This window comes from Balaenoptera ricei, chromosome 15 (assembly GCF_028023285.1).
Source record: "Balaenoptera ricei isolate mBalRic1 chromosome 15, mBalRic1.hap2, whole genome shotgun sequence".
Taxonomy (NCBI): Eukaryota; Metazoa; Chordata; class Mammalia; order Artiodactyla; family Balaenopteridae; genus Balaenoptera; species Balaenoptera ricei.
The window spans coordinates 30,105,923-30,133,801 of record NC_082653.1 but is presented as its reverse complement, the minus strand read 5'-3'; the positions used below and the strand labels follow the sequence as shown (position 1 = coordinate 30,133,801).

The 27,879-nt window shown below is 37.7% G+C and overlaps 1 protein-coding gene across 3 annotated transcripts in view; it reads right to left on the bottom strand.

The window, feature by feature from the left end:
• PTPRA (protein tyrosine phosphatase receptor type A) overlaps window positions 1–27,879 on the bottom strand; it is a 185,449-nt gene that overhangs the window by 143,040 nt on the left and 14,530 nt on the right. Inside the window, exon 2 of one of the 3 annotated variants that reach the window (XM_059895993.1) lies at window positions 13,814–13,911. The exons of the other annotated variants lie outside the window; for them this stretch is intronic. The gene's annotated coding sequence lies outside the window, so the exon portion shown is untranslated. The remainder of the gene's footprint in view (window positions 1–13,813; window positions 13,912–27,879) is intronic. 3 annotated transcript variants of the gene reach the window in all.

The window sequence follows — 27,879 nt, the reverse complement described above, 5'->3', positions numbered from 1 at the left end:
GAAACCAAAAAACTACAGTGCTTCTTAGAATCAAAGATGTAGTTTCCATACCACCACATTTTAACCACGTTTCTGTTATCAATGATGTGTACATCTTAAAATATTTTTTTGAAAAACTGACATTAACTTGATGATAACGAAGGAAATATTGAAGTAGATATTGCCTCTCAAAAAAAAAAAAAAAGAAGGTGATGTTGTGTATATGGTAGGATTCGAAGGGAGTCCTTTATTATGAGCTCCTTCTGGAAAACCAAACGATTAATTCCAACAAGTACTGCTCCCAATCAGACCAACTGAAAGCAGCACTTGACGAAAAGTGTCCAGAATTAGTCAACAGAAAACGCATAATCTTCCATCAGGATAACGCAAGACGGCACGTTTCTTTGATGACCAGGCGAAAACTGTTACAGCTTTGCTGGGAAGTTCTGATTCATCGTCATATTCACCAGACATTGCACCTTCAGATTTCCATTTATTTCGGTCTTTACAAAATTCTGTTAATGGAAAATTGTCAATTCCCTGGAAGACTGTAAAAGGCACCTGGAACAGTTCTTTGCTCAAAAAGATAAAAAGTTTTGGGAAGATGGAATTATGACATTGCCTGAAAAATGGCAGAAGGTAGTGGAACAAAACAGTGAATGCGTTGTTCAATGAAGTTCTTGGTGAAAATGAAAAATGTGTCTTTTATTTTTACTTAAAAACCAAAGGCAATTTTTGGCCAACCCAATATTATATACATATAATATATGTATATATGATTAATGAACTGTATCCAGAATATATAAAGGACTCTTTAACAACTCATGTGTAAGATAATTTTAACAAATGATAATCCAAAAAAAAAGGGCCAAAGATTTAAGATGACACTTCACAGAAGCAAATATGGCCAATAAACACATAAACAGATGCTCAACATCATTAGTTATTAGGAAAATGCAAATTAAAACCACAATGAGACACAACCACAAACTCGTTACAACGACTAAAATTTAAAAGCTGACAATACCAAGTGTTGGTGAGGATGTGGAGGAACTAAAACTCTTGCACATTGCTGATGAGAATATAAAGTGTAAAACTATGAAAAACAGTTTGGCAGGTTCTTGTAAGGCCAAACATACATTTAAACCATAAAACTCAGCAATTCCATAAAAACATATATCTACAAAAAGACATGTACACATATGATCCTAGCAGCTTTATTCATAAGGGAATCAAATTAGAAATAACCTAAACGCTTATTAACGTATGGAAGATAGACTATAGTATATTCATACAATGGAAAACTGCTCAGAAAAAAGAAAAAAGGAATTAACTACTAATATACCTAACAGCATGGATAAATGTCAAAAACAACATGCTGAGTGAAAGAATCCAGACGGAAGAGTACTACTATATGATTCTAGTTACACAACACTCTAGAAAAGACAGTCTAATCTACAGTGACAGAAAGCAGATCCACAGTTGCCTGGGGTGCAGGAAGTAAGGGGAGAGAAGAATGACTGAGAAGGGCACAGGGAACTTTCTGGGGTTAAGGAAATGTTATATATCTTGACTGTGGTGATGGTCACTCAGGTATATAAATTTGGCAAAACTCATTCAACTGTATATGGAAAATGGGCACATTTTATTGTAAGAAGATTGATTATACCTCAATAAAGTTGATTTTAAGAAGATAATATCATTTAGTATTTGATATCCTGAAGACATACCTGCAATACAATCTTGCAGAACAGTCATTCATAATAAACCCTACGTACAATGCAAAAGATAGGCTAAAACACAAGCTAACAGCTAATTAATTACTACTTAAAAGTCTATGTATCAATGTCATACATCATATTAATAAAAGGGAAAAATACATGATCATCTCAACTAATGCAGAAAATAATCACTTAACAAAAATCAAACACCCCTGCAAGACAAAAATGCTCAACAAACTAGGAATAGAAGGGAACTACCCTAATATGACAAAGGGAATTATGAAAAACTCACAGCTATATTGAATGGGGGAAAACTGAAAGCTTTCCCCCTAATAGCAGGAATAAAACATGAACGCCCACTTTTGCTGCTTCCATTCAACAAGGTACTGGGAGTTTTTGCCAGAGCAATTAGGCAAGAAAAAGAGAAAAAAAACAGGCATTCAAAATAGAAAGTAAGAAGTAAAACTATCTCTCTTCATATATAGAAAATCCAAAAAAAACCACACAGAAACTGTTACAGCTAAAAATTACAGCTAAGCTGCAAGATACAAGATCAACACAAAAAATCAGTTGTAGGGGGCTTCCCTGGTGGTGCAGTGGTTAAGAATCCACCTGCCAATGCAGGGGACACAGGTTTGAGCCCTCGTCCAGGAAGATCTCACATGCCGCGGAGCAACTAAGCCCATGCACCACAACTACTGAACCTGCGCTCTAGAGCCCGTGAGCCACAACTACTGAGCCCACATGCCACAAATACTGAAGCCCGCGTGCCTAGAGCCCGTGCTCTGCAACAAGAGAAGCCACCACAATGAGAAGCCCGCACACCGCAACAAAGAGTAGCTCCAGCTCGCCCCAACTAGAGAAAGCCCACACGCAGCAACGAAGACCCAACAGCCAAAATAAATAAATTAATTTTTTTAAAAAATCAGTTGTAGGGACTTCCCTGGTGGCACAGTGGTTAAGAATCTGCCTGCCAATGCAGGGGACATGGGTTTGAGCCCTGGTCCAGGAAGATACCACATGCTGCAGAGCAGCTAAGCCCATGCGCCACAACTACTGAAGCCCACGCACATAGAGCCTGTGCTCCACAGCAAGATAAGCCACCACAATGAGAAGCCCGTGCACCTCAATGAAGAGTAGGCCCTACTCGTTGCAACTAGATAAAGCCTGCATGCAGCGACAAACACCCAACACAGCCAAAAATAAATTAATCAAAAAATAAAATAAAATACATCTTTAAAAAAATCAGTTGTATTTCTATACACTAGCAATGATCAATCCAAAAATAAAGTTAAGAAAAATCCCATTTAAAATAGCATCAGAAAATAAAATACTTGGGAGTAAATTTAACCAAGGAGGTACAAGACTTGTAAACTGAAAAGTACAAAACACTGCTGAAATAAATTAAACATGACCTAAATAAATGGAAAGACATCCTGTGTTCAGGGATTACAGGACTTGATATTGTTAAGATAGCAACACTCCCCAAATCAACCTACAGAGCCAATGTAATCCCTTTCAAAATCCCAACAGTACTTTTTTTTTTTTTTAACAAATAAAAAAGCTGATCCTAAAATTAACATGGAATTGCAAGGGACCCCAAACAGCCAAAACAGTCTTAAAAAATAAAAAAGATGGAGGACTCATACTTCCCAATTTCAAAACTTAATACAAACTACAGTAATCAAAACAGTGTGGTAATAGCATAAGGCGATAAAGATCAAAGTGATAGTATTGAAAATCCAGAGATAAACACATACATCTTTATTTAATCAACTGATTTTTTGATATGAGTGCTAAGATTATTCAATGTGGGGGGGTGGGGAATAGGCTCTTCGATAAATGGTCCTGGGAAAACTGGATATCCACATGCAAAAGAATGAAGCTGAACCCTTACCTCACACTGCTTACAAAAATTAAAACAAATCAGAGACTTAAATATAAGAAAAGAACAATAAAATTCATAGAAGAAAACAAAGGGGTAGGTCTTCATGATACTGGATTTGGAAATGGAGTCCTAAAAATCTTATCTAAATGTGACACCAAAAGCACAAACAACAAGGACTTCCCTGGTGGTCCAGTGGGGATGACACTGTGCTCCCAATGCAGGGGGCCCGAGTTCAATCCCTGGTTGGGGAACTAGATCCTTCATGCATGCTTCAACTAAGAGTTCGCATGCTGAAACTAAGAAGTCTGCATGCCACAACTAAAGATCCCTCATGCCACAACTAAGACCCCGTGCACCCAAAATTAAACAAACAAAAAAACACCCTAAGGGCTTCCCTGGAGGCGCAGTGGTTAAGAATCTGCCTGCCAATGCAGGGGACATGGGTTTGAGCCCTGGTCCGGGAAGATCCCACATGCCGCGGAGCGACTAAGTCCGCGCACTACAGCTGCTGAGCCTGTGCTCTAGAGCCCGTGAGCCACAACTACTGAGCCCGCATGCCACAACTACTGAACCTACGTGCCACAACTACTGAAGCCTGCGTGCCTAGAGCCTGGGCTCTGCAACAAGAGGCCACCGCAGTGAGAGGCCCGCACACCACAACGAAGAGTAGCCTCCACTTACCGCAATTAGAGAAAGCCCGTATGCAGCAACAAAGACCCAACGCAGCCAAAAATAAAAATTAATTAACTAATTAAAAAACCAAAACAAACAAACAAAAACACCCTAAGCATTAAGGGCACAATTTAGATTTAAAAAACAACAGCAACAAAAAGCACAAATAACAAAAATATAAAGTGTACTTCATCAAAATTTTAAATTTTGCACACCATACAACACTATCAAGAAAGTGAAAAGAGGGGCTTCCCTGGTGGCGCAGTGGTTAAGAATCCGCCTGCCAATGCAGGGGACAGGGGTTCAGGCCCTCGTCCAGGAAGATCCCACGTGCCGCGGAGCAACTAAGCCCATGCGCCACAGCTACTGAGCCTGCGCTCTAGAGCCCGCAAGCCACAACTACTGAAGCCCGCGTGCGTAGAGCCCGTGCTCCGCAACAAGAGAAGCCCAGGCTCGCTGCAATTAGAGAAAGCCCGTGCTCAGCAACAAAGATCCAACGCAGCCAAAAATAAATAAAACTTCAAAAAAATTTTTAAAAATAGAGTGAAAAGACAGAATGAGAGAAAATATTTGTAAATCACGTATCTCATAAGGGTCTAGTAACCAGAATATACAAAGAACTCTCACAACCTGGCAACAGAAAGACCCCCCCCCCAATTAAAAAATGGGCAAAGGACTCGCCTAGACATTTCTCCAAAAAGAAGATATACAAATGGCCAACAAGCACATGGAAAAATGTTCATCATTAGTTGTTATGGAAATGCAAGTAAAAACCACAATGAGATCCACTTCATTGAGACACCTTGTACATTGCTGGTGGTAATGTAAGATGATGTGGCCACTGTGGAAAACACATTGGTGGTTCCTCAAAATGTTAAACAGAGGATAACTATATGACCCAGCAATTCCACAACTAGGTATATATCCAAAAAAATTGAAAACAGGTATTCGAACAAAATTTTGTACATGAACGTTCACAGCAGCATCATTCACAATAGCCCAAAGGTGAAAACAACCTAAATGTCCATTGCTAGATGGATGGATAAACAAAATGTGGTATACAAATACAACAAAATATGATTCAGCCTTAAAAATAAAGTACTGTGAGGAAAAATAAGGTAAGGATGAAACCAGCATAGTGAGAAAGAGCTGAAAGCATCATAAACAAATGGATATGCAGCCTTAAAGATACCATCAAAGTATTTATCCTCTAGCTCTAAACTTTTCAGCTAGTTAGCCAAAACAGTGCCTTTATTACTAAATGAGTTAGTTGAATTTTATGTTATTTTCTCTGACTGATATTCTAAATATTCTAAGTAATATAGATAGATGATAGATAAATATAAAAAAGTAAATAGATATATATTGGGTTGGCCAAAAAGTTCATTCGGATTTTTCCATACCATCTTACGGGAAACCCAAATAAACTTTTTGGTCAACCCAATACATAGATGATAGAGCACAAACTTCATGACACAGGATAAAGAAATAAGATGTATTTGCCCTTAGAATAAAATGGGATAACTTACTGGAATGCATATTTACCTGTGTGATGTATGAAAAAATCTACCTGATTTACTGGTTACTAGAATACTTTAGTTTTCTAAATGCTGAAAGCAACCAAACTCTTATATATGACCATCTTGATTTCATCAAAACAGATCATGTAGGTGACAGTTGGTGATCAATCTTCCAGTGCAATATTCGAAAGAATACAACTACCATATGTTAGTTGATCCAGTTGAGTTGCATATAAATGATTACCTTCATTCTGAATTTGTTTTTATAAGGCAAAAAAAAAAAACTTTTTTTTTATAACCTCTAAAGGGCAGCAAAAGGAAATGTTTAGTTTTTAGAGGATAAACTAACAGTAGTCGCAATACAGTGTGAAGCTAGCAAACTATCACTTGAATTAGAGCATTTTATGTCTAAAGAACAAAATTAAATACCTAAAATTTGCCAACCAAAATTTGAATAAGATTTTTTTCTCCCAATATAATAATGGCATTATTTATGGTAAAGTAATTTATGCAGATTCAGAAGAATAGGGTTGAATTCTTGCTCTGCCATTTCTTGCTCTGCCATTTAACCATTGGTAATCTGAAGCAAGCTATTAAACCTCTGTAAATTCCATATAAATTCTAAATAAGTGATAGACATTATTGTTTCAAAAAAAAAGGAATAAAGTACTGATACATGCTCCAACATGGATGGACCTCAAAAATGTTACACTACATGAAAGAAGCCAGAAAACAGGTCACATACTGTATAATTTCATTTATATGAAATGGAATACGTAAATCCATAAAGACAGAAAGCAGATTAGTGGTTGGTTGCCGGGGATAGGGAGGAATGGGGATTGAGTACCTAATGAATACAAGGTTTCCTTCTGGGCTGATAAAAATGTTTTGGAACGAGACAGAGGTCTTGGTTGCACAGCATTGTGAATATACTGAATGCCAATGAATTGTACACTTTAAAATGGTTAATTTTATGTTATGTGGATTTTGCCTCAATTTTAGCAAAGTCCATGTAATTTAAAGTATGACTAAGAATTTAGCTATGCAAGCAAAACCAATTAAGGTGGTACAGTCTGCACAAGTGAGGTTTTTATACCAACTGAATTTGAGATAACCTCTTTTTCTGCCTGTGATACCTCTTCACATGTATGCCATGAACAGTGAAATCTTTACTTTGAGATTCTCAAATGCACATGTAGAGAGGAAGGATGGGACCAATCACAAACTGGGAGAAAAGCTAAGACTGATTTTTTAACAAGGTTTTTCACAAGTGATACTAAGACTAAAGATAATAAATGATGCTACTTCTATATGGAGAATAAAAATCAACTGTTTTGGGACTTCCCTGGTGGCGCAGTGGTTAAGAATGTGCCTGCCAATGCAGGGGACACAGGTTCGAGCCCTGGTCCGGGAAGATCCCACATGCCGCGGAGCAACTAAGCCCATGCGCCACAACTACTTAGCCTATGCTCTAGAGCCCGCAAGCCACAACTGCTGAGCTTGCATGCCACAACTACTGAAGCCGGCGCACCTAGAGCCCGTGCTCCACAACAAGAGAAGCCACTGCAATGAGAAGCCCGCGCACTGCAATGAAGAGCAGCCCCCACTCGCCACAACTACAGAAAGCCTGCGCGCAGTAACGAAGACCCAATGCGGACAAAAAAATAATTAATTAATTTTTTTAAAAATCAACTGTTTTCTTAAAAAAAAACAAAGTAAAACTACAGCCAATGCTTGCTATTCGTGGTAGTTATGTTCTGTAAAGTTGCCATAAACACTGAATTAGCAAATACTGAACTACTGTTCCTAAGGAGAAATACAGGATTATGTTATCATGGTCACAACATTTTGTCAACCAAAATGCCATTTGTGTTAATATAAGTTCATTCGTCAATGTCTTCATAAAACAAACCAATCTCAGAATTGAAAACCTACCTTTCCACATAACCCTTTCCCTGAATGACACTTAGCAGGTATTTAGAAATTATTTTCCGAAGGTTCCTGATCTGTAGAACTTGCACTGCCTGCAAGTTTACCATTTTTCACACAGTATCACCTTTAGAAACGTAAACCAGCCAGCACTAGCCAAGAAGGGTTGAATATTTTCTTTGTCCTGGATAATGTAACTGTAAACTTCTTTGGCCTTCAGCCTTATAACAGTGCTGTCCACTATACCTTTTTCATGTTTATCACCTCACAAATCCACATATTTACCCAGTTTCCCCTCTTTTCCATAGATTCACATGCACTATACATGTTACCTTAGTACTTTCATGTATAGATCAGCAAATTTCCCTTTCCTTTTTCTGGATGTTGATTCATTAACACTGAATTTACAGCCAACAGCACTGTAAGATATGACTGAATGAGGTTTACCTAAAACATGTATTTTCCCCATAAGGCCCATCACAGCCTTCTCGAAACTTAGGAATACTAGACAGCACACTTGGAGGTCAATTCCAGTAAAAGCACAAAAATGTAAAAAAACATAGCACTAAATAGACTGTAAAAAAGGACACTTGTTGACAGTATGAAAGCTGAAACAAGAAGGCAGAGCATCACCTTGTTTGACTTTAACTGGGAATATACGTGTTGAATGATTCAAATTTTTCACCCCTCTGCACATGTCCCCAAACAACCGTGAAAGCACAAGTACTGATTCTGGGGTCACAAATAAATTTTAGCAAGTAGATAAATCTACAAATAATTTTGATCCACTCACTGCACTTCCTTCCTTCTTGAATAATTAAGTCTAAAACTCATTAGGTGGTGCTGAGCAAGGCTGGCATCCACCTGGTCTCAGAAGGAAAGACTAGGTACATTAAAGGGAGGATCTGAGCAGGGACTTCCCTAGTAGCACAGTGTTTAAGAATCTGCCTGCCAATGCAGGGGATATGGGTTTCAGCCCTGGTCCGGGAAGATTCCACATGCCGTGGAGCAACTAAGCCCATGTGAGCCTACTCAGCAACTACTGAGCCTGCGCTCTAGAGCCCGCGAGCCACAACTACTAAGCCCACGTGCTGCAACTATTGAAGCCCGTGCACTGCAACTACTGAAGCCCGTGAGCCGCAACTACTGAAGCCCGTGCGCCTAGAGCCCATGCTCCACAACAAGAGAAGCCACTGCAATGAGAAGCCTGCACACTGCATCAGAGTAGCCCCCGCTCACCGGAAACAGAGAAAGCCTGTGCGCAGCAACGAAGACCCAACGCAGCCAAAAATAAAAATATATATATAAAATAAATATATAAATTTATCTTAAAAAGGGGTCTGAGCAATTAAATAAATATATTAAGAATAATAGGAGCAAGATTCTCTGTCAGAGAAGGGTGTTTCAAGTACAAAAAAGGGAGAAAATAAAATGAACTCTGAGGTGTTAGCCTAGAATTGGAGGTTCCAATGTGAACTCACAGCATTTTATATATACGTATATATACAGAGAGAAAATATAGATATGGATGCATATGTAAGAGTATATTTTGTGTATGTATATGTATATTCCCTAGCTCTGTCCAGAGAGGCTTACAAGCAGCAATGTCTCAGTAGAACAATCATACCTAGCGTCCAGACCTGCTTTTTTTTTTTGGCTGTGCTGTGCAGCTTTTGGGATCTTAGTTCCCTGACCAGGGATCAAACTCATGCTCCCTGCAATGGAAGCTCTGAGTCCTAACCACTGGACCACCAGGGAATTCCCAGACCTGCTTTTTTTTTTTTTTTTCTTAATTATTTATTTATTTACTTTTGGCTACGTTGGGTCTTCGTTGCTGTGGGCGGGCTTTGCCTAGTTGCGGTGAGTGGGGGCTACTCTTCGTCACGGGCTTAGTTGCTCCGTGGCATGTGGCATCTTCCCGGACCAGGGCTCGAACCTGTGTCCCCTGCACTGGCAGGCGGATTCTCAACCACTGCGCCACCAGGGAAGCCCAGACCTGTTTTTTTCTTTTTCTTTTTTTTTTAAATTAATTAATTAATTTATTTTTGGCTGCGTTGGGTCTTCATTGCTGCACGCGGGCTTTCTCTAGTTGCGGTCAGTGGGGGTTACTCTCCGTTGCGGTGCACGGGCTTCTCATTGCAGCGGCTTTCCTTGTTGCGGAGCACAGGCTCTAGGCGGGCGGGCTTCAGTAGTTGTGGCTCGTGGGCTCTAGAGCTCAGGCTCAGTAATCGTGGCGCATGGGCTTAGCTGCTCCGCAGCATGTGGGATCTTCCCAGACCAGGGATCGAACCCGTGTCCCCTGCACTGGCAGGCAGATTCTTAACCACTGCACCACCAGGGAAGTCCCACAGACCTGCTTTTTAAATATGCTCTTCAATAAAAGGAACCAGGGCTTGTTGAAATGACTGATTCTAGGGCTGAGGGAGGAAAAGTATAATACAAGAGATTGGAACATCTTGTTGTGCTAGAAGGTAAAAAGGGAAGTGATTAAAGAATGATAGGACATGTCAAAAGGATATAGGAGCCAACTTGAAGGGTTTCCACTGGCCAAATGTGGGACAAATTCAGGCTCAGAGTAACAAATTATATTAATAGATAATAACTCGCTGAATAAAATAGGAATCCATAAGTCCATATCAATTTAATAAATGAATGGAAGAAAAGAAAGCTTTTTGTTACAATGGAATGTCCACTGATGAATGTGGAAGGAATAATAAAATTAGAAAACTGTCATTTGGCAACCATCATAGTAATAATCCTGCCAAAAATTATCAATAGATGCTAAAACCAGTGGGTGAAAGTTTGACAAGAAATGAGATAATTTACATGGTCTCAAAGTACCTCTTCCTCACAAAACACTTATTAACTACAAAGGGAAAAGTGAATAAATTTACAGTAGAGAAAACTGGTAGACACCACCTTAGTATCAAGTCATCAAGGCTAACATTACGAGAAACAGGACACAATGGAAATTGTGAATAAGATTAGAATAAAAATACACCACCCTTTATGTGGTATTCCTGACAAAATGCATATTCTGAATCAAACCATGAAGAAACATCAGGCCCAAATTGAGGAATATTCCTCAAAATAACTAGCCTATACTCTTCAAAAGTATCAAGATGATCAAGTCAAAGACAGACATGACAACTAAATGCGATATGTGATTCTGAACTGGATTCTCCTGCTATACAGTATTTTTATCAGGACAAATGATATCTATGGATCTCTGTTATCAGTGAAATCTAAGGATTAGCTGGTACTACTGTATCAATATTAAGGTCCTGATTATATGGGTATATTGAGGTTATATAGGAGAATATCCCTGTTTGTAGGAAATACACACTAAAGTATTCAGGACTGATGGGGCATCAAGTGAGCATCTTACTCACAAATGGTTAAGGAAAGGAAAAGGCTCTTTGTACTACTATTGCAACTTATCTGTAAATTTAAAATTATTTCAAAATAAAGGACAAAATGCAAGTACAACAATAAAGGACACACCAATGTCTCAGTATTATAAAAATCTAATTCTTCCTTAGCAAAATTTCTGGACAGAAAAGTATCCTTATACCCCAACTTACTTTTTACTAGCTTTTCTAATAATGTATCTCATTTTTGAAGCACTCCCCAACAGAAATTTCTGTGATGTTGGAAATGTTCTACATAGCGCTACCCAATACACCAGCACACGTGGCTGATGACTATCATACTGGGCAGTGCAGTTCGAGAGAACAGCAGTAAAAGCCATAAAAGATTTAAAAGCTTTTTCATAAAAAATTAGTTTAATACTAATTAGATTTTAAGATAAGTTAAGTTACTTTACTTTTTCTATATTTGCTGATAGACTAATATACCCTGTATATTTTTCAGTACTCCTATCTTCTAATTTCTTATTCAAGTCTGAATGGCTATTAGAAGCAACCACCTATCTTTAGTTTGAGAGCAGTTTTTGTTTTTTTCTAAACTGACGTTCTTTTTGGTATACCACTCCTATTGATTCATACCCATGTCTTCTCTACCTTTTTGAAGTATGTCTTCCTAAAAATCTAGGGACATGTACATGCCTATCCAATATTCCCACTTCTGTCTCTTACAAAGTTAGATCACAAAGTCACTTTCTCTCAAACTTCTTATAATTTATACTTTACTTTTACTTACTCTCTCTCATACTCATCTTCCCCCAATCATAGCTGCTACACTGTATGTAATTGGTGTTACAAGTTTATTTCCTGCCATGCTTAGGATAAGGTTCCTCCTGATCAGATCAGCTTATTTCAGGACAAGCATATTATTCCTTTTCCACATGAAATATACTTAATTATCACTTAGTCAATCAGTGTTTTAAACCAAGATCTAAAAGTCAAAGTCTCCTATAATGCAATCATCTACATAGAAAATAGGAAAAGAATAACACAACATGCTTCATACACATCAAATTCTACAACTCCTGATTTGAAAAGAAATACAAAGTAGAATTCTCATCCCTTGTGATTCACCTTGCTAACCTAATGCCTTGAGCAAATGCAGTAGCAGTCACACACCTACCAGGTTCGGTTATTGCTCATGACTGACTTAATTCAGAACTAGAAAAAGAAAAAAAAGCAAAAAACTGGTTTGTATACAACAGGCCCACAAAGTGTTAATACCTATGCCAAACATCTTTAGAAATATTTAACAAATCTAGGAAAATACAGAATCCTATCAAAATTAGAACTATTTTAAACACGAGTTGGTTTAGAAAATTCTCTCCACCCTCTTGCTTCTATTAATAACTATTTAAAACAACAAAACTGGAATTAAAAAGCAATTCAAAACTCAACATCAAAGTTATTTATAAAATGCTTAATGGAACCAGCAAAGTTCTAGTTTCATTTGAAAAATCAAACTCTAGACTTCAAGGTCAACAAGGTATCAAATGCAAGCAGTGCTCATCATGCTTTCCCAGTAAAACACCCAAGATGATACAAAAGACTGGGGTGGGGGAATTTTCTGGGGGCTCAACTCCACATGCTCTGGCTTCTGAACCGAAGCAACATGTATAGTACAGCAGAGGCAGGAAGGGGACAGGACTCACCCTCTTCTACCTCTGTTCAGGAATAGAGAAAACTTAGGTACCAGAAAAATAAGCAGCAATTCAAAAATTACAAGAAAACTTTTTTTGGTTTCTAAACACTGATAAATGTAGTATTTGCTTGCTGTAAAAGTCTCAAGCAATACGCAAGTTTATGAAGTGAAAAGTGAAAGCCTCCCATGTTTTCATTTGCCTTTCCGGGTTCAGTATTGGATCAATAGTTCATACAGTTACTGACATTTGTATTTATTTGATGAATTGTCTTTGCCCATTTTTCTAACAGGATATTGGTCTGTTTCTTATCTGTAGGTACTCTCTCATATTAGGATGATATTAACCTTTTCCTGACATATGGTTGCAAATATTTTTTCCCCCAATTTGCAGTTTATATTTTAGTTTTGTTTATATTAGCTTTTTAAGCAGTCAAATTTTATGCAATCTTTTCCTTCTTGATTTGGGCCTTGTGTAATGCTTTACCCTAAATAGAGGTGAGCAAATCATCTGATTTTAGTAAGACCTGCAAGCTAAGAAACAATTTTACATTTTTTAATGGTTGGAAAAAATAAAAAGAATAATATTTCATGATACGAAAATTATATGAAATTCAAACTCCAGTGTCCACAAATAATATCAAACACAGTGGTACTCATTCATTGATGTATTGGCTATGTATGGCTGGCTTCAACATTACAACGGCAGAATCGAGTGGCTCCCTGTATATGTTGTACTCACAGAGCTTTGCACTGCTGCTCAGTGTACCACACATCGCAGTGATGAAGTTGCAAGTCAACAGCTTTTGAGTGCCACACATGCATACTGGCATACTGTGATAGTTTTTTGGGTTTTTTTTTTAACCAGTGCATAGCCATCAAGTCAAAACAAGAAAAGAGAAAAGTGGACTTTGTCATGCTTTTAAGGCACAGTGGAGAGTGTGGATTATTTTGTTATCAAGTCAGATGGGAAAGCATTGTGTTTATTATGCAATGACACTACAGCTGTGCTAGAAAAATTCAATATACATCAACATTACCAGACTAAGTAGTCATCTCAATATTCCCAATTCACAGGAAAGCAATGGTCAGAAAAAGTTGAAAATTTGAAGTGGAATATCTCATCACAGCAGAATTTCTGGAAGGAAGAAAGGGAGGGAGAGAAGGAAAAAAAATGAGGCTGCAACCAAAGTAAGTTTACAAGAAGCTCATTTGTTAGCCAAGCAAGGAAAGTAATTTGCCAATTCTGAGTTGATAAAATCATGCTGGGAGTTCCCTGGCGGTTCACTGGTTAGGACTCTGTACTTCCACTCCTGGGGGCCTGGGTTCGATCCCTGGTCAGGGAACTAAGATCCCGCAAGCCATGTGGGGTGGCCAAAAATAAAAATTAAAATTAAATAAAATAATGCTTGACTGCAGGAGCTCAAGAACTGTATTCAGAGAAAATAAACTTAAGACTATTATTAGCCTTTCAGCAAAACCAGCTGCTCCAAAAGTTGAGGACAATGGGAATAAAATTAATAATCTATTTTTTAAAAAAGGCAAATGATTTCAAGTTGATTCCCCTGTCCCTTGATGAGTTAGATGTTACTAATACTGCTCAGTTGCTGTTGTTTACTCAAGGAGTCAATGCCAAGTTTAAAGTATTTGAAGAATTAGCTTCTATGAATAGTCTGTGTGGCCAGAAGCTGAGAAAATACTAATTTAGAACAACTTGAAGTAGAATCTGCTAAGATGAGTTATAATTGATGATGTTTATAAAAATATATATGGAGTAGAAAAAGGCTTAGTTGGAACTTACGAAGCTTGTGAAGATATAAGGTGGTTGTTTATTATTTTTCATCAGCAGGTACTGTGGAAAATATTTGAATTTATCATGGTACTGAACCAATAGTGTCAATGGTAAACTTCATTCACTGTCATGGGCTAAACCACTGTCAGCAGCAGAAGCAGAATAACCTGTCTTGCCTGCCCACGCAGCAGTTTGATGGCTTAGCAGCTGTAAAGTTTTACTGTGATATATATTTTTTAAAGCTCAGGGCTGAGATTGAAGTTTCAGAACAATAAGACCGTTTTCAGTCACTATTATTACTATGATCACAAATGAAACTTAGCTTTTGCTGCAGATTTTATACTATTTAATAAATTCAACCTAACATTATAGGGCAGAACTGGACTTACATGTGAAACTTAAACTGCAGTTAATTCATTTACACAAAAGCTAGTAATGTCAAGCTGCTGTCAAATTTAAAACAAAAAGTGAGATCTCAATTCTCAAATTTGCAGTGGATATATATTTTTAGCTCAAACTATAATTCTGGAAGCATTTTTAGGACGTCAATGCAAGTGCAAAGAAAATTTCCATCTTTCAAAATCTATTTAACAGTGCAATTATGGCACTTACACCTAACCTTCAACTGGAAGTAATTAATCTACAATGTAATGATATGCTAAAAGGCAAATACTAAGAGAAAAATCTAATGTAATTCTATAAATGTTTCCCAATTGATTAATATGTTCAATTAAAATCATATGCTGTGGGCTGACACCAATATTTGGCTGTACATCTGTGTGAAGATATTTCCAAAGATGAAATATGTAAAATCTCATTACAGATCAGCATTAACAGATGAACATTTGCAATCAATTTTGATGACAGGAAACAGTAACTCTGAACCCCAATTAAGCAAAATGTATCACCTAAAAGAGAAGTCCATTTTTCTCATTAGTGTACCTGTATTACAAAAAGTTGTACTCAGTAATAAAAATAATTATTATTACTATTATCATATTTGAATTTCATCAATAATAAATTTGTGGAAATGTGTTTTCTTTCTTGTTATAAAGTACCTACAAAAGAGCCTCAATTTTGATTTTTGGACTGCGAAGTCTAAAATATATACTCTTTGGTCCTTTACAGAAATTGTCTAATTACCTTGCTTTGGAGAAAGGGTTTTCTTTAGCCTAAGCACATAAAAGCATCACCTCTTACTTCCTCCAGGGAATGGTAAAAACTTTTACCCAACAAAAATAGGACCCGGGCCTGGTTGGTTACATGAAAAAATACAGTAAATCAGATAATCAAAAAATATATATATGTATGTAACTTAAATATTTGATTTTTACTTAAAAAATACATGTACATTCATCTGCCAATATTTTGGTAGAATACCAAGGCATCTTCTTTAAGTACAGATATGCTAATTAATGTTTCTTGCATAGATCATCATATCCATAATACATACTGATGATTTCAAATTTCAATTTCTTTAGCGTGGAACAAAAACTTAGACAACTGTGAGACAAATGGGCACAGAACCTTTAATAAGATTTTTATGGTTTCTTTCCTTTAATCTTTTAAAGTGTTCATGCCCAAAACTAGTAAGAAAGTAACCTGGAAGGGAGGGACTTATATTTATCCAATCCTTTCAGGATCTTCAACTTAACTTTCTTTCTTAAAAACAACTATTTTTACATATTTCCTTGGTTTAATTAATACTTAATTAGGTTACAAAATTACAATAAGTATAATTGGCATAAAAGCAGGTTTAGAACATACTGACCCCTGAAAGTATAAATTCAACTAGTGATTGCAGAAGGCAAGGTATACTAGAGAGTAGTCTGTTAGCCATCAGTGTTCAGATCATTTTAAGAATCATTCAGCACATTCTAAAGAATGCAAAGTGTGGTTTGCAATTCCCTGGCGGTCCAGTGGTTAGGACTCTACACTTCCACTACAGGCAGCACGGGTTCAATCCCTGGGGTTGGGGAATTAAGATCCTGCATGCCGCGTGGCACAGCCAAAAAAAAAAAAGTGTGGTTAATTCAGTAATCTGGTTAAGCATACTCTGTAATCTCATGATTATTTGAGCATAGTCTAAATTAGTAATCTTTATGTATTTTCCCCCAAAACAGCCTACTGTGGCAGGACCATTTATTGAATACTCCATCCTTTTCTCCCTGATTTTTTTTTTTTTTAATAAATTTATTTATTTATTTATTTTTGGCTGTGTTGGGTCCTTGTTGCTGCACGCAGGCTTTCTCTAGTTGCAGTGAGCGGGGTCTACTCTTCATTGCAGCGCACGGGCCTCTCATTGCAGTGGCTTCTCTTGTTGCGGAGCACAGGCTCTAGGCACGCGGGCTTCAGTAGTTGTGGCACGAGGGCTCAGTAGTTGTGGCTCGCAGGCTCTAGAGCGCAGGCTCAGTAGTTGTGGCGCACGGGCTTACTTGCTCCACCACATGTGGGATCCTCCCAGACCAGGGCTTGAACCGTGTCCCCTGCATTGGCAGGTGGATTCTCAACCACTGTGCTACCAGGGAAGTCCTCTCCCTGATTTTTATGTGTTATTTTTATCACATTCTAAATTCCCCACATATCCAGGTCTGTTTCTGAACTTACTATTCTGCTCTAAATACTTGTTTTGTCTATTCTAACACAAATGCCAAACTGTCTTAGACACCTTTAACTTCCTGGTATACGGTACCATCTGGAGGGTCAAGTGTCACATACCCTCCCCACTTCTACTGCCCTCCAATTATTGTTCTTCTTCAAAGTTTTTCAAAATTTTTCATCTACCGCATTCACTCTTCCAAATGAACTGTATATGTCATTTGTCAAGATCTCGAAAAGGCTCACCTCACTGGGTTTACAAACAATTTGCATTAAATCTGTAGAATAACTTGGGGAGCACTGACATCTATATAATATCTTTATAATATTTAGGTCTCTCACATTGAGGAACAGAGCATAAATATTGAATTTATTTGTATCTTTTAAAAAATCCTTCAGTGAAGCTTTAGTTTTTTCATATTAGTTTTGCATATTTCTTATTAAGTTAATTTGTGCTCTCTCCTATCACCGTATCATTTTTTTTTAATTTAAAATTCTGCTAGTGTAGCATTTAACACAATTTATAAAGAATTAAGTTTTGTAACAATAGGTCATTCTCACTTCTTCACCCTTCTCCATTCATACCCCTCCAAAACAGGATGCGCCTCATTCACCTTTGAAATCTAAGTACCTACCTAGTATGTAGCAATCGATCAAACAATTACTGTTTCCCAAACTGACAAATATCTTGCTAAGTTGTGTAAACCCAATACTAAATCTTTAAAAGGGAGAAGAAAACAGATGGTTTATTCATTTGGGATAGGGAGGAGATTCTAAATCCTCCACCACCCTTGTTAATCTAAAAAATAGTACACGTCAAAAAAGATATCTTGGGACTTCCCTGGTGGCACAGTGGTTAAGAATCCGCCTGCCAATGCAGGGGCCACAGGTTTGAGCCCTGGTCCAGGAAGATCCCACATGCCGCGGAGCAACCAAGTCCATGCACCACAGCTACTTAGCCCGCACGCTAGAGCCCACACGCCACAACTACTGAAGCCCGCACACCTAGAGCCCGTGCTCCGCAACGAGAAGACACCGCAGTGAGAAGCTCGCGCACTGCAACAAAGAGTAGCCCCCGCTCGCCGCAACTAGAGAAAGCCCTTGCGCGGCAACGAAGACCCAATGCAGCCAAAAATAAAATAAATTTTTTTTAAAAAAGATATCTTCCTTCCTTTAAAAGTCTTTCATAAATGAATTCAGTACAAACCTTCTCTGAATTTAGTTATTTTTCAGCCTTTACAACCTCACCAATAATTCTATTCCTTATGTATAAATGGAATGACCAACATTTGCTGAATGCTCCTGGTAAGTTAGGTGTGTTACATAATTTAGCTCATTTACTCCTCACCACAACCCTATGAAGTGGATGTTATTATGCCCCATTTTGCAGAGAGGAAACTGAGGCACAGAAAGGTTAAGTAACTTGCCCAAGGTTACATATCTAAGATGGAATTTGAACCAAGGCTTCAGAATCCACAAAAAAATATTTTAAAGAGCACATTATTTCATATTTTTATTTCATCAGTGGATAGCCTTTAGTGGGCCAGTTGAAAACCTTCATTGTGCTAAATAAAGGTCAGCGTATCTACAATTCTTAACATTTTAAATTCATAAAGTTAAAAACAAAAAATAAAATCTTCAAATTATACTTAGGAATGTTTTAAAATATTCTTAAAAAGGACTAAACGTTAATAATTCTGTATTTTAAATTCCTGTTTAAATTAGGCATAAAATCTTTAGTTAAATCACTGCAGTTTTGTTTAGCAAGCTCTTCATACTTAACCGAATCACATCTATTTAACAGCATTCCCAACAACCCCTCTGGGATGACCTGGAATCATCTGGCCCCAACCTTCCCAAAATGAATTATTAAAGAATCTCATGCCTTTAAAAGAAAGGATCAGACCAGTGGTGGCAGCTGCCAAGAATGAGTTTACTGCCTGGTTTCCATGACTACATCAATCTGAGACCCGTGTAAGAGAGAAGACGTATCCTTGGAAACCAACTCTTTGCTTCTCTCAATTAAGAAAAAGTGGGGAAAAAAAGAGAAAAGGCTTCAGAATAATTTAACTTGTGTTTAATGTGTTCATTGCACATGATAATCAATGGCAAAAGTCCTGTCCCAATCAAACGTGTGAGAAAGTTATATGGTGCCTAGTGGAAAACCCCAAATTGGTTTTACAGAGACTATCTTATGACCCATAAACAATTATTTTCATTTCAGACTTTAAAAGAAAATCACAACAGAAGCTCTACCAGTAGAACTTCATAAATAACATCTAATTGGGACCAGTATTTGGTAACCCCTCAACTGTACAACTGCATGCCACCATCTGAACTGTCCACACACATCCCATATACTCTAGAGGTGTCCTTTGTTTTAGGTGCTACCAATTGTGAAATTTCAAAATGGAAGGTTTTTCCAAATTCAGGAGCAGATTGAATATACTTATGAAAATAACTGTACTTCATAAGATAAGTTACAGGTCCATTCATTTCAACTTCACTTCCTACGAAGTGCAAATGAGCTTTAATGAAATATATTAAGTACAGCCTCCCAGGTTTTCTTAAACCAGGACCCTGCTTCCCTGGAGCTATAAATATACTTCCTGTCATCAATAGCAATGGCTGGAGCAACCCCTCTGTTCAAAAGAACTAAAAATACATTTTTGTACATATCCTCTCTTCCGCTACCCACCCACCATTCCAAGAGGAACTGACAGAGGGAAATGCAGAGCTGTGTAAAGTTAAGCTGAGGGCAATGCAGAGACTGTAATTTTCCTTTAAAAAATAAAAAAAGGCTACCTTCAATTGAATACTGTCTAGGGGAGGTACTAATCAGCTATTACAGGGTCAGAGTAAATTTTAAATTTTTTGGAGAAGCTATTCCTGATTACAAGTTATATTTAGTTATATTAACTGTTATTTGGGGACCAGTGTCATTCAGTTAAACCATGTTAGAAATTTATGCATATTGGAACTATGCAAAGTGAGAATTTTCTGTATATTAAAGTGACTCATGGAACTAGATGGGGGTGCTCAGCCAGCACTTTCAGTGGGGCTGGGGTCAATGAGATAGCCCACAATGGGGCTGGAGTAAAAAAGATGGAAAGCTAGATTCTAAATGTCAGAGAAAGGAGGTACAAATTCAGAAAGGGGAAACACTAGAAAAAATCCTGTGGTACTGAAACAGAACTAAACATATCAGTGTGAAATCATGGCCTTCAATATTTATAGGCATATATTGATGTTTGTGTATGTTTTGTGTATACATGTGTATGTATATGTATAAATTATTACAAACCCTCCAACCACAAACCCCAGCATCTGTGTTTCACTTCCTGCCCAATAGGGAAAATTTCCACCTAACAACTTCCCACCACCACGATGATAAAGGCCATCATCCATATTTTCCCCTCATTCCTTCTGCCTCCTGATTGACCCTAGTGCTTCTCCCATGTGGCCCTGCATAGCATGGTGCCTCCTGCGTCTGAGGAACTATGAGTAATAAACTTCCTTCAATGGCATTGACCTCTTCATGCCATCACTCAGTCGTACTTATAAATTAAATCCCAGATACATTTTAAAACAATATCCTACCTCTGGCCTCTAATAGAGCCTAAAAGCAATGATACCCCAGAAGAAAAGAACATATCTGGTATTCAGATCTTGTTTTCTAAATATAGCCCCTAATAAAAGGTCTGAACCAGAGTTCCTTGATGAAATGGTTGATTCCACAACTGGTGCAGTGAAAGTACAAGATGAGCATGGAAAATCTCACTGTGCAAAAAAGTTAAGAAAAGTAAGTGATCAAAGAATGATGGGGACATGAAAAAAGGGCACAGGAGCCAGCCTGAAAGGGTTCCTATGGCCAAATCTGGGACAATTCGAGCATCAAAATAAATGATAAATGAATAACACAGGAATCCAGGAGTTCATGCTAATATGTTTAAATGACTTTAAAAAAGAAAAAAGGAACCACTTGATGGTCCAGTGGTTAAGACTGCACTTTGGGACTTCCCAGGTGGTGCAGTGGTTAAGAATCTGCCTGCCAGTGCAGAGGACACGGGTTCAATCCCTGGTCCGGGAAGATCCTACATGCCACAGAGCAACTAAGCCCGTGCGCCACAACTACTGAGGCTGAGCTCTAGAGCCTGCGAGCCGCAACTACTGAACCTGCGTGGCACAACTACTGAAGCCCGTGCGCCTAGAGCCCATGCTCCGCAATGAGAAGCCACCGCACCTCAATGAAGAGTAGCCTCAGCTCGCTGCAACTACAGAAAGCCCGTGCGCAGCAGTGAAGACCCAACGCAGTCAAAAATAAATAAACAAGTTTATTACAAAAAAACAAAAAACAAAAAACAGACTCCGCACTTCCACTGCAGGGGGCACGGGTTCGATCCCTGGTCAGGGAACTAACATCCTGCATGCCACGCAGCATGGCAAATATATAAATAAATAAATACATAAATAAATACAAAGAAAAAAAGGGGGAGAGAAAACTTTTTCTTACAGTGAAATGCCAAATGATGAACACAGAAGGAATGATGAAATTTTAAAAATTTTACCATCTGGTAACCACTATAGTAATAACTGACTCAGGCACAAATCATCAATAGATGTTAAAACTAGTAGGTAAAAAGTTGATGAGAAATGAACTATTAATATAGCCTCAAAGTATCATCTCACAAAATGTATAATGTTTACTTACTAGGAAGTGCAAAACACTTCTGAACTAACTTTAACTGAAGAGACACGAAAACTAAATGCAATGTATGGTCCTGGATGGTCTCTGAATTAGAAATATAAGAGGGAAAGGAAGAGGTTTTTCTGCTTTTGTTTTTGGAGGGGGGAGTTGGGTTTTTGTTATCTTTTGGGTTTTTTGTTTGTTTGTTTTTACTGTAAAGAACATAACTGGAAAATCAGCGAAATCTGTGTGGTGTCTGTGAATTAGCAGTATTATATCAATATTTATTTCCTGATATTAATGAGTGTGCTGTGGTTAAACAGAAGAGTATCCTTGTTTTGAGGATATACATACTGATTAAGAGGTTACAGAGCCTTCTGTCTGCAATTTACTTCTCAAATGATTCAGAAAAACTGTATAGCTACATGGATATAGTGACAAAGATAAAGCAATTATGGTAAAATGTTAACAATTTAACATTAACAATGTGTAATCTCAGTGAAGAATATACTTGGCCAAACAGCAAATAAATACTAATTTCCAAAGGACTAAAATCATATAGGCCATATTCTTTAACTACAATGCAATTAAATCTATAAGCCAATATTAAAAAACCTCACAGTTGAAAATTAAAAGACACACTTATAAATAACCCACGGATCAAAGAATAAAACCACAATGGAAATTAGAAAATAGTCTGAACTGTTACTGAAGAAATTCCAACCAAAATATTAGTAATCTGATGCCATCAATGTATAAGATAAAAAGATAATATGGTACACACCATGACCAAATTGTGTTTCATTTAAAAGCTACCTTTCTAATTAATGAGAGGTAGTTGCCAGGGGCTAGAGGGAGGTAGAAACAGGAATGTCCTGTTTAAGAGTTCCAGTTGGGGATGGTGAAAAAGTCCTGGAGATGGATGGTGGTGATGATATCACAACAATCAATATGAATGTACACTGAACTGTACGTTTAAAAATAGTAAAAATGGTAAATTTTGTTATGTATATTTTACAATAAAAATTATATAAAATGAGCTCAAAAGAATAAAACAGCATTTTCTCATGGAAAGTTGATTAATGTAATTTATTATACTGACAGATTAAAGAAATAGCATATGAATATCAATAGATGCAGAAAAAGCATGGGATATAATTCAACATCCACTCATTAAAAACTCTTTGCAACAAGGAATGGAGGGGAACTTCCTTAATCTGATAAATGGTGTCTACAGCCCTAAGATAACAGGGTAGGATTCAACAGACTCCTGCCAGATCAGATAACACTGCAGAGAATATAAAACCTTACACCCTTCTTTTAAAATTCTACTATAATTATTTGAAATGTAGAAGACAGAAAAAGTAGTTATCTCTTCTGTGCTGATAAATATTGTTTTGATGTCAAGAACAATTACCTTAACAGAAAAGTGATTCTTCTAAGCTACTAACAGAAAAAATGGCTTCATATCAACAATTTTAAAATCAAAATGAGGGACTTCCCTGGTGGTCCAGTGGCTAAGACTCCACGTTCCCAATGCAGGGGGCCCGGATTCGATCCCTGGTCAGGGAACTAGATCCCACATGACGCAACTAAGATCCGGCACAGCCAAATAAATAAATATATATTTTTTTTAAATAATAAAAAATAAAATCAAAATCACTTTGAGCAGGAAGTTAATATCCAACAATTTTTTAAAATAGTACAATTCTGTTTTCTAGAGTAACCTTTTCCAAAAGAGTTGTCCTTATTAGAGGACTCAGCAGAAAACTATGCTCTTTGAAATTAGGCAGATTAGTGATATCTTTCTATAGCTAAAATAAATAACCAGGTACTTCAACTTTGACATTTTTTTCAGACTAAACTCATTCAAGTCATGCTCTCTTCAACTGAGCAGGTTGGAGCCTGGTCTGTCCATTCATTCGTGCGTTAGAGCAGGTGAACTTTTTCTTGATAACCATCTCAGTCCTGCCTGCAGTTGCTCCATGTAAACAGAGATGGAGTCACCACCTATTCAAGGCACCACCGCTGTCTTCAGCCTTCTTTATTTTCAAAGTAAGTTGGATGTGTCATTAATCAGCAACTGTACTCATGATTTCAAAGTTTTTTCCTAATTCAACAAAATTCAATTATGAGAAATGATCAGTAGAAAACTGCCTCTTATTTGGGCATCTGTGGACTCTGCTTAGAATAAGCAAAGCTGTAATCACTACTGCAGGATTTCTCAAATTTGAGAGATACAAATTACCTTTTAAAGGAAACAAAAATTTTAACACACCTTCAATGCTAATTAAAAAATTTTTATTAATGAATAAATATAAACATAACACTGTGCTATTATACAGCTATAAAACCAAAATAAACTTACATAAAAATATAAAACCAATAAGATTCAAATTAACAATATTAATAGATAACAATAGATTTAATGCTGAAATTAAATCACCACTCACAACACGGCTATTGCATCACCTACTACAACAGTTTTGTTTTTTTTTTAAGCTTGGCATGCCTAAACACATATGTCATATAATACTAATTCTCCCATCACTTTCCCATTCAAACAACCGCAAACAAGTTGCCCAGCGTGCCCAGCACTACTTGGCCTTCCACTGACTAGTCCCACAAACTACTTACTTACAAATAAAGACGCAGATAACCAATGATCCTAAACACACACACAAACATGGGCACTGAAATTGTGTGGCAATACTCAGTTACAAGGTGGGCAGTCATTCATATGCTTATAGTTCAGGTTACTGAAATTTTAAAAACTATTAGAGTCTACTCAGAGAAACTTCTCTTCAAAATATATCCAAGGACCCCCATTTGAGATACTGCATTACAGTATGACTGTAGAGGTTCTATTGAAAACGTTCACCATATCACACAATATCCCATTTAAGAGGAAAATGCCTCAAACCACAGTGCCAGGAAAGGCTGTTTCTCACTACTGATGATGGTTTATATCTTGTAAGTCAAGTGAATCTCTTGGAACCTTCAGCTAATATAACTTGAGAGCTCAATATACAGTCTTCTTTAAATAACTGCATAGGATCTAATGGACTGCACTACCATCCCCGTGCCTCTCTCTTACCATAAGACCCTTACTTTCCCTTTACTGACTTCTTTATGTGTATGTTATATATTAAAATTTATTTGTCCTTATTGGGTAGATAATCAAGCACACACTATAAAAATCAAAGATTACAAAAGAAAATACGCTGAATAGAAGGTATCCTTCCCACCAGGCATCCAGTTCCCCACTCCCCAGTGATCATTATTACTGACCAGCTTCTTTGGTGTTTTTCTGGACAACTCCTAAATGCACTCTCTCTAGAAACACACACACGATGGTATTATATGTGTATCAGTAAATTACTTCAAATTATCCTTAGAATGAGCTAAGCCATGAGTATTTCCTTCACTGGTCCTAATATTTTAGAAATTACAGTGTTTGTTTGTTTAGTTGTTTTTGTTTTGTTTTGTTTTTATTTATTTTGGCTGTGCTGGGTCTTAGTTGCGGCATGCAGGATCTTCACTGTGGCATGCAAACTCTTAGTTGCAGCATGCATGTGGGATCTAGTTCCCTGACCAGGGGTCGAACCCAGGCCGCCTGCATTGGGAACACAGAGTCTTACCCACTGGACCACCAGGGACGTCCCGAAATTACAGTGTATTAGAATTAAATAATTTTAGGGATAGAAGGATGTTAAACCATCAAGTCCCTTATCACTTTACAGAGGAAGAAACTGTGATCGGGAAAGACTTGCCTAAAGTCACAAGGCTAATTAGTACTACCAGAAATAGAACTCAGGTCTGCTTACTCCAAACCCTTTCTTTATCCAAGGTGTACTCAAATTTCTTTATATTTTCCACAGTCATCAGGTGATTAATTTGTCTTAACCGTATGAAATTAGAAGCAAGAAGTTCCCCTTGTAACAGATCTTTTCTCAGGGGATGAACAACAGACTATTTGCAATCAAGTCTGTTTAGTCACCATCGGTACACAGATCTGTCTGCACCAAACACAGCAACATATTGGGTTGGCCAAAAACTTCATTCGATTTTTTTCCCTCAGATGGCTCTGATAGGGCTTAGTTGTCTTTAACTTCAATCGAAACAATTTTGTCAGATTGTATTGTGACAGCTGTCATATCAGCGTGCATTTTTTAAAAAAACTTATCAAAATTGGTGATTTTTCTGTAGCCATTTTAGTATTGAAGATGGAAGAAAAAAGCAACATTTTCAGCATATTACGCTTTCTTATTTCAAGAAAGGGAAAAATGCAACTGAAACACAAAAAAAGGTTTGTTCAGTGTATGGAGAAGGTGCTGTGACTGATCAAACATGTCAAAAGTGGTTTGCGAAGTTTCGTGCTAGAGATTTCTCCCTGGACGATGCTCCACGGTCAGGTAGACCAGTTGAAGTTGATAGCGATCAAATCGAGACATTAATTGAGAACAATCAATGTTATACCATGTGGGAGATGGCCGACATACTCAAAATATCCAAATCAAGTGTTGAAAACCATTTGGACCAGCTTGGTTATGTGAATCACTTTGATGTTTGGGTTCCACACAAGTTAAGGAAAAAAACCTTCTTGACCATATTTCCACAGGTGATTCTCTACTTAAATGTAATGAAAATGTTCCGTTCTTAAAACAAATTGTGACGGGTGATGAAACGTAGATATTGTACAATAAAGTGGAACGGAAGACATCGTGGGGCAAGCGAAATGAACCACCACCAACCACACCAAAGGCCAGTCTTCATCCAAAGAAGGTGATGTTGTGTATATGGTGAGATTGGAAGGGAGTCCTCTCTTATGAGCTCCTTCCGGAAAACCAAACGATTAATTCCAACAAGTACTGTTCCCAATTAGACCAACTGAAAGCAGCACTCGATGAAAACTGTTGGGAATTAGTCAACAGAAAATGCATAATCTTCTATCAAGATAATGCAAGACCGCGTGTTTCTTTGATGACCAGGGAAAAACTGTTACAGCTTGGCTGGGAAGTTCTGATTCAACCGCTTTATTCACCAGACATTGCACCTTCAGATTTCCATTTATTTTGGTCTTTATAAAAGTCTCTGAATGGAAAAAATTTCAATTCCCTGGAAGACTGTAAAAGGCACCTGGAACAGTTCTTTGCTCAAAAAGATAAAATGTTTGGGGAAGATGGAATTATGACGTTGCTTGAAAAATGGCAGAAGGTAGTGGAACAAAACAGTGAATACTTTGTTCAATAAAGTTCGTGGTGAAAATGAAAAATGTGTCTTCTATTTTTACTTAAAAACCAAATGGGGCTTCCCTGGTGGCGCAGTGGTTAAGAACCTGCCTGCCAATGCAGGGGACACGGGTTCGAGCCCTGGTCTGGGAAGATCCCACATGCCACGGAGCGACTAAGCCCGTGAGCCACAACTACTGAGCCTGCGTGTCTGGAACCTGTGCTCCGCAACGGGAGAGGCCGCGACGGTGAGAGGCCCGCGCACCGCGATGAAGAGTGGCCCCCGCTCGCCGCAACTGGAGAAAGCCCTCGCACAGAAATGAAGACCCAACACAGTCAAAAAAAAAAAAACCGAATGAACTTTCTGGCCAACCCAATAATCAATCATCCTTAACATTCTTGGTAATTTCCAAGAAACAAAGCTGAAATTTAGGGTAGCTACACAGCCCTTCGAATCATCAAAAGAAAAAGAAATGTTATATTACAGAGCCCCCAGATTTTGGTATCGATACCTGTTCATCAACAAACATGTCTGTTTACTATATGCCTAGCACTTGGCTCAATGTTCAACACCAATGTATTGAACACCTAATAGAATTAATAGACATGCTCCTCAATACATAACTGTCCTCAATAAACTAATAGGAAATTAAGACATGAAAATGAGTAAATTAAAATACATTGTGATTGGAACTTCCCTGGTGGCTCAGTGGATAACACTCTGTACTCCCAATGCAGGGCGCCTGGGTTCGATCCCTGGTTAGGGAACTAGATCCCACATGCATGCTGCAACTAAGA